We start from the raw sequence: 14781 nt of genomic DNA on the forward strand, positions 1-14781 counted from the left end.
ATAAGTAAACTTCCCATTTTCATCCTCTTCCATCCCCGACTTTAACGCTCTCTTCTATGCTATAATGGAGACTTTGCAATTTTAGCAAGTGGAGAGAAATTGGAGAACCACTTTCGACTCCACACTTCTTCTTCACTTACTTCTTTTCTCAATATACTGGGCTTAGAAAATGTTATCAAGCCATCCTTATCATCAGCAGGACACGGAAAGAGGCACCAAGTCTCCTAACCAAGTTCAACCACACTCTGCAACTTAACCATTGCACTACAAATTTGGCAACGGGGGCATCAGCAAAGGCAGCCAATGTGCCGATCCTTTATACATTTTGTGTAGTACTTTTCTTACTCGGAGGCAAAATCAGCACTTTAACTGCCCAAATCATACAGATTTTACACATGTAGCACTCTATGCACACATAGGCACACACCTTGCAGTTCTTCTACACACACTTAAGCTAAAACCCATTCTGTCACGTCAAAATTCTGCAAACCTATTACATATTCAGTGCGTCGGCATAGAAGCACTTTTTAATGCCACTAAAATGTACAAGTAGTTAGACTGAAGATGCAACCTGAATGAGTTTACAGTATGTACTCCACTTTATTAATGATTAGTAATGAGAAAGTGAGGACTACAAGAGTATTGGAAAAGACTTTTTCCACTCTGAATGTAAAGCAGATTGTGTGACCATTGGCCAAAAACAACCACGAAGGGACTCGAACCCTCAATTTTCTGATCCGAAGTCAGACGCCTTATCCATTAGGCCACGCAGTCATCCGTTCACCTGAAATGATTTTTATCATGTAGGTGGTATGCATGGATGGAGAACATATTATTGAAAGGTATTCAGGTTTACATCCCATAGTGTTCTTTCAGCTCTTTTAGCTGGAAGCACTTTGTTGGAATCTATATATTGAGAATTTTATGAGTACGATATGCTTTTGTTTTCCTTTTTGCATACAAACCTCTTTCCTCATGAGTTTAAAGCTCATTTGTATGCTCTACATAGCTCTGGACGTTTCCAGACGTGGAGTGAAACTGTTTTGAAAGTAGTACAAATTGCTCCTTCCTGCATATGCTAATTTTTCACACTCACATAGGTTGTATAAGTTTTATGAATCCTGGCTTGACCTATTCAAGTAGCTGAAAGCCTGTCACCACCTCTAGAAACAAGATTCACACCAATCCAATTCAAATCATTTTTTCCAAAGGAATATGTTCTGGCCGGTGGAAAATGCATCTCACAAAAATAGGCATTTAAAAATATACTTTGCAGTTTCAGAACACTAACATGACTGTGAAGTGTACACAAGTAAAATGGGACTGTTTCAAAGTACCTAATAAACTTGTGAGAGGAAGCATGTAATAAATCTACCTAATTTTCTGGAAAAGAAAGAAGGATGATTTTTGATATCACCTCAGATGGGACTCGAACCCACAATCCCTGGCTTAGGAGGCCAGTGCCTTATCCATTAGGCCACTGAGGCACACATGCATAGCTCTTTTCTAGAGACATTATTTAAATGTATTCTATGGTCAGACACCGGTGTGTGCACACAGGGCATTTCTCACTTCTCTCTATAAGTAAACTTCACATTTTCATCCTCTTCCATCCCCGACTTTAACGCTCTCTTCTATGCTATAATGGAGACTTTGCAATTTTAGCAAGTGGAGAGAAATTGGAGAACCACTTTCGACTCCACACTTCTTCTTCACTTACTTCTTTTCTCAATATACTGGGCTTAGGAAATGGTATCAAGCCATCCTTATCATCAGCAGGACACGGAAAAAGGCACCAATTCTCCTAACCAAGTTCAACCACACTCTGCAACTTAACCATTGCACTACAAATTAGGCAACGGGGGCATCAGCAAAGGCAGCCAATGTGCCGATCCTTTATACATTTTGTGTAGTACTTTTCTTACTCGGAGGCAAAATCAGCACTTTAACTGCCCAAATCATACAGATTTTACACATGTAGCACTCTATGCACACATAGGCACACACCTTGCAGTTCTTCTACACACACTTAAGCTAAAACCCATTCTGTCACGTCAAAATTCTGCAAACCTATTACATATTCAGTGCGTCGGCATAGAAGCACTTTTTAATGCCACTAAAATGCACAAGTAGTTAGACTGCAGATGCAACCTGAATGAGTTTACAGTATGTACTCCACTTTATTAATGATTAGTAATGAGAAAGTGAGGACTACAAGAGTATTGGAAAAGACTTTTTTCACTCTGAATGTAAAGAAGATAGTGTGACCATTGGCCAAAAACGACCACGAAGGGACTCGAACCCTCAATCTTCTGATCCAAAGTCAGACGCCTTATCCATTAGTCCACGAGGTCATCCGTTCACCTGAGATGATTTTTATCATGTAGGTGGTATGCATGGATGGAGAACATATTATTGAAAGGTATTCAGGTTTACATCCCATAGTGTTCTTTCAGCTCTTTTCGCTGGAAGCACTTTTTTGGAATCTATATATTGAGAATTTTATGAGTACGATATGCTTTTGTTTTCCTTTTTGCATACAAACCTCTTTCCTCATGAGTTTAAAGCTCATTTGTATGCACTACATAGCTCTGGACGTTTCCAGACGTGGAGTGAAACTGTTTTGAAAGTAGTACAAATTGCTCCTTCCTGCAAATGCTAATTTTTCACACTCACATAGGTTGTATAAGTTTTATGAATCCTGGCTTGACCTATTCAAGTAGCTGAAAGCCTGTCACCACCTCTAGAAACAAGATTCACACCAATCCAATTCAAATCATTTTTTCCAAAGGAATATGTTCTGGCCGGTCGAAAATGCATCTCACAAAAATAGGCATTTAAAAATATACTTTGCAGTTTCAGAACACTAACATGACTGTGAAGTGTACACAAGTAAAATGGGACCGTTTCAAAGTACCTAATCCCTCATAAACTTCTGAGAGGAAGCATTTAATAAATCTACCTCATTTTCTGGAAAAGAAAGAGGGAGCATTTTTGTTATCACCACAGATGGGACTTGAACCCACAATCCCTGGCTTAGGAGGCCAGTGCCTTATCCGTTAGGCACTGAGGCACACATGCGTAGCTGTTTTCTAGAGGCATTATTTAAATGTATTCTATGGTCAGACACCGGTGTGTGCACACAGGGCATTTCTCACTTCTCTCTACAAGTAAACTTCCCATTTTCATCGTCTTCCATCCCCGACTTTAACGCTCTCTTCTATGCTATAATGGAGACTTTGCAATTTTAGCAAGTGGAGAGAAATTGGAGAACCACTTTCGACTCCACACTTCTTCTTCACTTACTTCTTTTCTCAATATACTGGGCTTAGAAAATGGTATCAAGCCATCCTTATCATCAGCAGGACACGGAAAGAGGCACCAAGTCTCCCATCCAAGTTCAACCACACTCTGCAACTTAACCATTGCACTACAAATTAGGCAACGGGGGCATCAGCAAAGGCAGCCAATGTGCCGATCCTTTATACATTTTGTGTAGTACTTTTCTTACTCGGAGGCAAAATCAGCACTTTAACTGCCCAAATCATACAAATTTTACACATGTAGCACTCTATGCACACATAGGCACATACCTTGCAGTTCTTCTACACACACTTAAGCTAAAAACCCATTCTGTCACTTCAAAATTCTGCAAACCTATTACATATTCAGTGCTTCGGCATAGAAGCACTTTTTAATGCCACTAAAATGCACAAGTAGTTAGACTGAAGATGCAACCTGAATGTACTCCACTTCATTAATGATTAGTAATGAGAAAGTGAGGACTACAAGAGTATTGGAAAATACTTTTTCCACTCAGAATGTAAAGCAGATTGTGTGACCATTGGCCAAAAACGACCACAAGGGACTTGAACCCTCAATCTTCTGATCTGAAGTCAGACGCCTTATCCATTAGGCCACACGGTCATCCGTTCACCTGAGGTGATTTTTATCATGTAGGTGGTATGCATGGATGGAGAACATATTATTGAAAGGTATTCAGGTTTACATCCCATAGTGTTCTTTCAGCTCTTTTCGCTGGAAGCACTTTTTTGGAATCTATATATTGAGAATTTTATGAGTACGATATGCTTTTGTTTTCCTTTTTGCATACAAACCTCTTTCCTCATGAGTTTAAAGCTCATTTGTGTGCTCTACATAGCTCTGGACGTTTCCAGATGTGGAGTGAAACTGTTTTGAAAGTAGTACAAATTGCTCCTTCCTGCATATGCTAATTTTTCACTCTCACATAGGTTGTATCAGTTTTATGAATCCTGGCTTGACCTATTCAAGTAGCTGAAAGCCTGTCACCACCTCTAGAAACAAGATTCACACCAATCCAATTCAAATCATTTTTTCCAAAGGAATATGTTCTAGCCGGTCAAAAATGCATGTCACAAAAATAGGCATTTAAAAATATACTTTACAGTTTCAGAACACTAACATGACTGTGAAGTGTATACAAGTAAAATGGGACTGTTTCAAAGTACCTAATAAACTTGTGAGAGGAAGCATGTAATAAATCTACCTAATTTTCTGGAAAATAAAGAGGGAGGATTTTTGTTATCACCTCGGATGGGACTCGAACCCACAATCCCTGGTTTAGAAGGCCAGTGCCTTATCCATTAGGCCACTGAGACACACATGCATAGCTCTTTTCTAGAGGCAATATTTAAATGTATTCTATGGTCAGACACCGGTGTGTGCACACAGGGCATTTCTCACTTCTCTCTATAAGTAAACTTCCCATTTTCATCCTCTTCCATCCCCGACTTTAACGCTCTCTTCTATGCTATAATGGAGACTTTGCAATTTTAGCAAGTGGAGAGAAATTGGAGAACCACTTTCGACTCCACACTTCTTCTTCACTTACTTCTTTTCTCAATATACTGGGCTTAGAAAATGTTATCAAGCCATCCTTATCATCAGCAGGACACGGAAAGAGGCACCAAGTCTCCTAACCAAGTTCAACCACACTCTGCAACTTAACCATTGCACTACAAATTAGGCAACGGGGGCATCAGCAAAGGCAGCCAATGTGCCGATCCTTTATACATTTTGTGTAGTACTTTTCTTACTCTGAGGCAAAATCAGCACTTTAACTGCCCAAATCATACAAATTTTACACATGTAGCACTCTATGCACACATAGGCACATACCTTGCAGTTCTTCTACACACACTTAAGCTAAAAACCCATTCTGTCACTTCAAAATTCTGCAAACCTATTACATATTCAGTGCGTCGGCATAGAAGCACTTTTTAATGCCACTAAAATGCACAAGTAGTTAGACTGAAGATGCAACCTGAATGTACTCCACTTTATTAATGATTAGTAATGAGAAAGTGAGGACTACAAGAGTATTGGAAAATACTTTTTCCACTCAGAATGTAAAGCAGATTGTGTGACCATTGGCCAAAAACGACCACAAGGGACTTGAACCCTCAATCTTCGGTTCTGAAGTCACACGCCTTATCCATTAGGCCACGCGGTCATCCGTTCACCTGAGGTGATTTTTATCATGTAGGTGGTATGCATGGATGGAGAACATATTATTGAAAGGTATTCAGGTTTACATCCCATAGTGTTCTTTCAGCTCTTTTCGCTGGAAGCACTTTTTTTGGAATCTATATATTGAGAATTTTATGAGTACGATATGCTTTTGTTTTCCTTTTTGCATACAAACCTCTTTCCTCATGAGTTTAAAGCTCATTTGTGTGCTCTACATAGCTCTGGACGTTTCCAGATGTGGAGTGAAACTGTTTTGAAAGTAGTACAAATTGCTCCTTCCTGCATATGCTAATTTTTCACTCTCACATAGGTTGTATCAGTTTTATGAATCCTGGCTTGACCTATTCAAGTAGCTGAAAGCCTGTCACCACCTCTAGAAACAAGATTCACACCAATCCAATTCAAATCATTTTTTCCAAAGGAATATGTTCTAGCCGGTCAAAAATGCATGTCACAAAAATAGGCATTTAAAAATATACTTTACAGTTTCAGAACACTAACATGACTGTGAAGTGTATACAAGTAAAATGGGACTGTTTCAAAGTACCTAATAAACTTGTGAGAGGAAGCATGTAATAAATCTACCTAATTTTCTGGAAAAGAAAGAGGGAGGATTTTTGTTATCACCTCGGATGGGACTCGAACCCACAATCCCTGGTTTAGGAGGCCAGTGCCTTATCCATTAGGCCACTGAGACACACATGCATAGCTCTTTTCTAGAGGCAATATTTAAATGTATTCTATGGTCAGACACCGGTGTGTGCACACAGGGCATTTCTCACTTCTCTCTATAAGTAAACTTCCCATTTTCATCCTCTTCCATCCCCGACTTTAACGCTCTCTTCTATGCTATAATGGAGACTTTGCAATTTTAGCAAGTGGAGAGAAATTGGAGAACCACTTTCGACTCCACACTTCTTCTTCACTTACTTCTTTTCTCAATATACTGGGCTTAGAAAATGTTATCAAGCCATCCTTATCATCAGCAGGACACGGAAAGAGGCACCAAGTCTCCTAACCAAGTTCAACCACACTCTGCAACTTAACCATTGCACTACAAATTAGGCAACGGGGGCATCAGCAAAGGCAGCCAATGTGCCGATCCTTTATACATTTTGTGTAGTACTTTTCTTACTCGGAGGCAAAATCAGCACTTTAACTGCCCAAATCATACAGATTTTACACATGTAGCACTCTATGCACACATAGGCACACACCTTGCAGTTCTTCTACACACACTTAAGCTAAAACCCATTCTGTCACGTCAAAATTCTGCAAACCTATTACATATTCAGTGCGTCGGCATAGAAGCACTTTTTAATGCCACTAAAATGTACAAGTAGTTAGACTGAAGATGCAACCTGAATGAGTTTACAGTATGTACTCCACTTTATTAATGATTAGTAATGAGAAAGTGAGGACTACAAGAGTATTGGAAAAGACTTTTTCCACTCTGAATGTAAAGCAGATTGTGTGACCATTGGCCAAAAACAACCACGAAGGGACTCGAACCCTCAATTTTCTGATCCGAAGTCAGACGCCTTATCTATTAGGCCACGCAGTCATCCGTTCACCTGAAATGATTTTTATCATGTAGGTGGTATGCATGGATGGAGAACATATTATTGAAAGGTATTCAGGTTTACATCCCATAGTGTTCTTTCAGCTCTTTTAGCTGGAAGCACTTTGTTGGAATCTATATATTGAGAATTTTATGAGTACGATATGCTTTTGTTTTCCTTTTTGCATACAAACCTCTTTCCTCATGAGTTTAAAGCTCATTTGTATGCTCTACATAGCTCTGGACGTTTCCAGACGTGGAGTGAAACTGTTTTGAAAGTAGTACAAATTGCTCCTTCCTGCATATGCTAATTTTTCACACTCACATAGGTTGTATAAGTTTTATGAATCCTGGCTTGACCTATTCAAGTAGCTGAAAGCCTGTCACCACCTCTAGAAACAAGATTCACACCAATCCAATTCAAATCATTTTTTCCAAAGGAATATGTTCTGGCCGGTCGAAAATGCATCTCACAAAAATAGGCATTTAAAAATATACTTTGCAGTTTCAGAACACTAACATGACTGTGAAGTGTACACAAGTAAAATGGGACCGTTTCAAAGTACCTAATCCCTCATAAACTTCTGAGAGGAAGCATGTAATAAATCTACCTAATTTTCTGGAAAAGAAAGAGGGAGGATTTTTGTAATCACCTCAGATGGGACTCAAACCCACAATCCCTGGCTTAGGAGGTCAGTGCCTTATCCATTAGGCCACTGAGGCACACATGCATAGCTCTTTTCTAGAGGCATTCTTTAAATGTATTCTATGGTCAGACACCGGTGTGTGCAAACAGGGCATTTCTCACTTCTCTCTATAAGTAAACTTCCCATTTTCATCCTCTTCCATCCTCGACTTTAACGCTCTCTTCTATGCTATAATGGAGACTTTGCAATTTTAGCAAGTGGAGAGAAATTGGAGAACCACTTTCGACTCCACACTTCTTCTTCACTTACTTCTTTTCTCAATATACTGGGCTTAGCAAATGGTATCAAGCCATCCTTATCATCAGCAGGACACGGAAAGAGGCACCAAGTCTCCTAACCAAGTTCAACCACACTCTGCAACTTAACCATTGAACTACAAATTAGGCAACGGGGGCATCAGCAAAGGCAGCCAATGTGCCGATCCTTTATACATTTTGTGTAGTACTTTTCTTACTCGGAGGCAAAATCAGCACTTTAACTGCCCAAATCATACAGATTTTACACATGTAGCACTCTATGCACACATAGGCACACACCTTGCAGTTCTTCTACACACACTTAAGCTAAAACCCATTGTCACGTCAAAATTCTGCAAACCTATTACATATTCAGTGCGTCGGCATAGAAGCACTTTTTAATGCCACTAAAATGCACAAGTAGTTAGACTGAAGATGCAACCTGAATGAGTTTACAGTATGTACTCCACTTTATTAATGATTAGTAATGAGAAAGTGAGGACTACAAGAGTATTGGAAAAGACTTTTTTCACTCTGAATGTAAAGAAGATTGTGTGACCATTGGCCAAAAACAACCACGAAGGAACTCGAACCCTCAATCTTCTGATCCGAAGTCAGACGCCTTATCCATTAGGCCACGCAGTCATCCGTTCACCTGAGATGATTTTTATCATCTAGGTGGTATCCATGGATGGAGAACATATTATTGAAAGGTATTCAGGTTTACATCCCATAGTGTTTTTTCAGCTCTTTTCGCTGGAAGCACTTTTTTGGAATCTATATATTGAGTAAATTATGAGTACGATATGCTTTTGTTTTCCTTTTTGCATACAAACCTCTTTCCTCATGAGTTTAAAGCTCATTTGTATGGTCTACATAGCTCTGGACGTTTCCAGACGTGGAGTGAAACTGTTTTGAAAGTAGGACAAATTGCTCCTTCCTGCATATGCTAATTTTTCACACTCACATAGGTTGTATAAGTTTTATGAATCCGGGCTTGACCTATTCAAGTAGCTGAAAGCCGGTCACCACCTCTAGAAACTACATTCACACCAATCCAATTCAAATCATTTTTTCCAAAGGAATATGTTCTGGCCGGTCGAAAATGCATCTCACAAAAATAGGCATTTAAAAATATACTTTGCAGTTTCAGAACACTAACATGACTGTGAAGTGTACACAAGTAAAATGGGACCGTTTCAAAGTACCTAATCCCTCATAAACTTCTGAGAGGAAGCATTTAATAAATCTACCTCATTTTCTGGAAAAGAAAGAGGGAGGATTTTTGTTATCACCTCAGATGGGACTTGAACCCACAATCCCTGGCTTAGGAGGCCAGTGCCTTATCCGTTAGGCACTGAGGCACACATGCGTAGCTGTTTTCTAGAGGCATTATTTAAATGTATTCTATGGTCAGACACCGGTGTGTGCACACCGGGCATTTCTCACTTCTCTCTACAAGTAAACTTCCCATTTTCATCCTCTTCCATCCCCGACTTTAACGCTCTCTTCTATGCTATAATGGAGACTTTGCAATTTTAGCAAGTGGAGAGAAATTGGAGAACCACTTTCGACTCCACATTTCTTCTTCACTTACTTCTTTTCTCAATATACTGGGCTTAGAAAATGGTATCAAGCCATCCTTATCATCAGCAGGACAAGGAAAGAGGCACCAAGTCTCCTATCCAAGTTCAACCACACTCTGCAACTTAACCATTGCACTACAAATTAGGCAACGGGGGCATCAGCAAAGGCAGCCAATGTGCTGATCCTTTATACATTTTGTGTAGTACTTTTCTTACTCGGAGGCAAAATCAGCACTTTAACTGCCCAAATCATACAAATTTTACACATGTAGCACTCTATGCACACATAGGCACATACCTTGCAGTTCTTCTACACACACTTAAGCTAAAAACCCATTCTGTCACTTCAAAATTCTGCAAACCTATTACATATTCAGTGCGTCGGCATAGAAGCACTTTTTAATGCCACTAAAATGCACAAGTAGTTAGACTGAAGATGCAACCTGAATGTACTCCACTTTATTAATGATTAGTAATGAGAAAGTGAGGACTACAAGAGTATTGGAAAATACTTTTTCCACTCAGAATGTAAAGCAGATTGTGTGACCATTGGCCAAAAACGACCACAAGGGACTTGAACCCTCAATCTTCTGATCCGAAGTCAGACGCCTTATCCATTAGGCCACGCGGTCATCCGTTCACCTGAGGTGATTTTTATCATTTAGGTGGTATGCATGGATGGAGAACATATTATTGAAAGGTATTCAGGTTTACATCCCATAGTGTTCTTTCAGCTCTTTTCGCTGGAAGCACTTTTTTGGAATCTATATATTGAGAATTTTATGAGTACGATATGCTTTTGTTTTCCTTTTTGCATACAAACCTCTTTCCTCATGAGTTTAAAGCTCATTTGTATGCTCTACATAGCTCTGGAAATTTCCAGACGTGGAGTGAAACTGTTTTGAAAGTAGTACAAATTGCTCCTTCCTGCATATGCTAATTTTTCACACTCACATAGGTTGTATAAGTTTTATGAATCCTGGCTTGACCTATTCAAGTAGCTGAAAGCCTGTCACCACCTCTAGAAACAAGATTCACACCAATCCAATTCAAATAATTTTTTCCAAAGGAATATTTTCTGGCCGGTCGAAAATGCATGTCACAAAAATAGGCATTTAAAAATATACTTTACAGTTTCAGAACACTAACATGACTGTGAAGTGTACACAAATAAATGGGACTGTTTCAAAGTACCTAATACCTCATAAACTTCTGAGAGGAAGCATGTAATAAATCTACCTAATTTTCTGAAAAAGAAAGAGGAAGGATTTTTGTTATCACCTCAGACTGGGACTCAAACCCACAATCCCTGGCTTAAGATGCCAGTGCCTTATCCATTAGGCCACTGAGACACACATGCATAGTGCTTTTCTAGAGGCATTATTTAAATGTATTCTATGGTCAGACACCGGTGTGTGCACACAGGGCATTTCTCACTTCTCTCTATAAGTAAACTTCCCATTTTCATCCTCTTCCGTCCCCGACTTTAACGCTCTCTTCTATGCTATAATGGAGACTTTGCAATTTTAGCAAGTGGAGAGAAATTGGAGAACCACTTTCGCCGCCACACTTCTTCTTCACTTTCTTCTTTTCTCAATATACTGGGCTTAGCAAATGGTATCAAGCCATCCTTATCATCAGCAGGACACGGAAAGAGGCACCAAGTCTCCTAACCAAGTTCAACCACACTCTGCAACTTAACCATTGCACTACAAATTAGGCAACGGGGGCATCAGCAAAGGCAGACAATGTGCCGATCATTTATACATTTTGTGTAGTACTTTTCTTACTCGGAGGCAAAATCAGCACTTTAACTGCCCAAATCATACAGATTTTACCAATGTAGCACTCTATGCACACATAGGCACACACCTTGCAGTTCTTCTATACACACTTAAGCTAAAACCCATTCTGTCACGTCAAAATTCTGCAAACCTATTACATATTCAGTGCGTCGGCATAAAAGCACTTTTTAATGCCACTAAAATGCACAAGTAGTTAGACTGAAGATGCAACCTGAATGAGTTTACAGTATGTACTCCACTTTATTAATTATTAGTAATGAGAAAGTGAGGACTACAAGAGTATTGGAAAATACTTTTTTCACTCTGAATGTAAAGAAGATTGTGTGACCATTGGCCAAAAATGACCACGAAGGGACTCGAACCCTCAATCTTCTGATCCGAAGTCAGACGCCTTATCCATTAGGCCACGCGGTCATCCGTTCACCTAAGATGATTTTTATCATGTAGGTGGTATGCATGGATGGAGAACATATTATTGAAAGGTATTCAGGTTTACATCCCATAGTGTTCTTTCAGCTCTTTTCGCTGGAAGCACTTTTTTGGAATCTATATATTGAGAATTTTATGAGTACGATATGCTTTTGTTTTCCTTTTTGCATACAAACCTCTTTCCTCGTGAGTTTAAAGCTCATTTGTGTGCTCTACATAGCTCTGGACGTTTCCAGATGTGGAGTGAAACTGTTTTGAAAGTAGTACAAATTGCTCCTTCCTGCATATGCTAATTTTTCACACTCACATAGGTTGTATCAATTTTATGAATCCTGGCTTGACCTATTCAAGTAGCTGAAAGCCTGTCACCACCTCTAGAAACAAGATTCACACCAATCCAATTCAAATCATTTTTTCCAAAGGAATATGTTCTAGCCGGTCAAAAATGCATCTCACAAAAATAGGCATTTAAAAATATACTTTACAGTTTCAGAACACTAACATGACTGTGAAGTGTACACAAGTAAAATGGGACTGTTTCAAAGTACCTAATAAACTTGTGAGAGGAAGCATGTAATAAATCTACCTAATTTTCTGGAAAAGAAAGAGGGAGGATTTTTGTTATCACCTCAGATGGGACTCGAACCCACAATCCCTGGTTTAGGAGACAAGTGCCTTATCCATTAGGCCACTGAGACACACATGCTTACCTCTTTTCTAGAGGCATTATTTAAATGTATTCTATGGTCAGACACCGGTGTGTGCACACAGGGCATTTCTCACTTCTCTCTATAAGTAAACTTCCCATTTTCATCCTCTTCCATCCCCGACTTTAACGCTCTCTTCTATGCTATAATGGAGACTTTGCAATTTTAGCAAGTGGAGAGAAATTGGAGAACCACTTTCGACTCCACACTTCTTCTTCACTTACTTCTTTTCTCAATATACTGGGCTTAGGAAATGGTATCAAGCCATCCTTATCATCAGCAGGACACGGAAAGAGGCACCAAGTCTCCTAACCAATTTCAACCACACTCTGCAACTTAACCATTGCACTACAAATTAGGCAACGGGGGCATCAGCAAAGGCAGCCAATGTGCCGATCCTTTATACATTTTGTGTAGTACTTTTCTTACTCGGAGGCAAAATCAGCACTTTAACTGCCCAAATCATACAGATTTTACACATATAGCACTCTATGCACACATAGGCACACACCTTGCAGTTCTTCTACACACACTTAAGCTAAAAACCCATTGTGTCACGTCAAAATTCTGCAAACCTATTACATATTCAGTGCGTCGGCATAGAAGCACTTTTTAATGCCACTAAAATGCACAAGTAGTTAGACTGAAGATGCAACCTGAATGAGTTTACAGTATGTACTCCACTTTATTAATGATTAGTAATGAGAAAGTGAGGACTACAAGCGTATTGGAAAATACTTTTTCCACTCTGAATGTAAAGCAGAATGTGTGACCATTGGCCAAAAACGACCACGAAGGGACTCGAACCCTCAATCTTCTGATCCGAAGACAGACCCCTTATCCATTAGGCAACGCGGTCATCCGTTCACCTGAGATGATTTTTATCATCTAGGTGGTATCCATGGATGGAGAACATATTATTGAAAGGTATTCAGGTTTACATCCCATAGTGTTCTTTCAGCTCTTTTAGCTGGAAGCACTTTTTTGGAATCTACATATTGAGAATTTTATGAGTACGATATGCTTTTGTTTTCCTTTTTGCATACAAATCTCTTTCCTCATGATTTTAAAGCTCATTTGTATGCTCTACATAGCTCTGGACGTTTCCAGACGTGGAGTGAAACTGTTTTGAAAGTAGTACAAATTGCTCCTTCCTGCATATGCTAATTTTTCACACTCACATAGGTTGTATAAGTTTTATGAATCCTGGCTTGACCTATTCAAGTAGCTGAAAGCCTGTCACCACCCTTCTAGAAACAAGATTCACACCAATCCAATTCAAATCATTTTTTCCAAAGGAATATGTTCTGGCCGGTCGAAAATGCATCTCACAAAAATAGGCATTTAAAAATATACTTTGCAGTTTCAGAACACTAACATGACTGTGAAGTGTACACAAGTAAAATGGGACCGTTTCAAAGTACCTAATCCCTCATAAACTTCTGAGAGGAAGCATGTAATAAATCTACCTAATTTTCTGGAAAAGAAAGAGGGTGGATTTTTGTTATCACCACAGATGGGACTCAAACCCACAATCCCTGGCTTAGGAGGCCAGTGCCTTATCCATTAGGCCACTGAGGCACACATGCATAGCTCTTTTCTAGAGACATTATTTAAATGTATTCTATGGTCAGACACCGGTGTGTGCACACAGGGCATTTCTCACTTCTCTCTATAAGTAAACTTCCCATTTTCATCCTCTTCCATCCCCGACTTTAACGCTCTCTTCTATGCTATAATGGAGACTTTGCAATTTTAGCAAGTGGAGAGAAATTGGAGAACCACTTTCGACTCCACACTTCTTCTTCACTTACTTCTTTTCTCAATATACTGGGCTTAGCAAATGGTATCAAGCCATCCTTATCATCGGCAGGACACGGAAAAAGGCACCAATTCTCCTAACCAAGTTCAACCACACTCTGCAACTTAACCATTGCACTACAAATTAGGCAACGGGGGCATCAGCAAAGGCAGCCAATGTGCCGATCCTTTATACATTTTGTGTAGTACTTTTCTTACTCGGAGGCAAAATCAGCACTTTAACTGCCCAAATCATACAGATTTTACACATGTAGCACTCTATGCACACATAGGCACACACCTTGCAGTTCTTCTACACACACTTAAGCTAAAACCCATTCTGTCACGTCAAAATTCTGCAAACCTATTACATATTCAGTGCGTCGGCATAGAAGCACTTTTTAATGCCACTAAAATGCACAAGTAGTTAGACTGCAGA

At 39.5% G+C, this 14781-nt stretch overlaps 2 non-coding genes across 2 annotated transcripts; both read right to left on the reverse strand.

The window, feature by feature from the left end:
* Window positions 1-1414: 1414 nt before the first annotated feature.
* On the reverse strand, window positions 1415-1487 carry TRNAR-CCU (transfer RNA arginine (anticodon CCU)). The gene has a single exon. It is a non-coding gene; the product is annotated as a tRNA-Arg (tRNA).
* A 10260-nt stretch (window positions 1488-11747) lies between these two features.
* On the reverse strand, window positions 11748-11820 carry TRNAR-UCG (transfer RNA arginine (anticodon UCG)). The gene has a single exon. It is a non-coding gene; the product is annotated as a tRNA-Arg (tRNA).
* Between the last annotated feature and the right edge of the window lie 2961 nt (window positions 11821-14781).

This window comes from Triturus cristatus, chromosome 4_1 (assembly GCF_964204655.1).
Source record: "Triturus cristatus chromosome 4_1, aTriCri1.1, whole genome shotgun sequence".
NCBI lineage: Eukaryota > Metazoa > Chordata > Amphibia > Caudata > Salamandridae > Triturus > Triturus cristatus.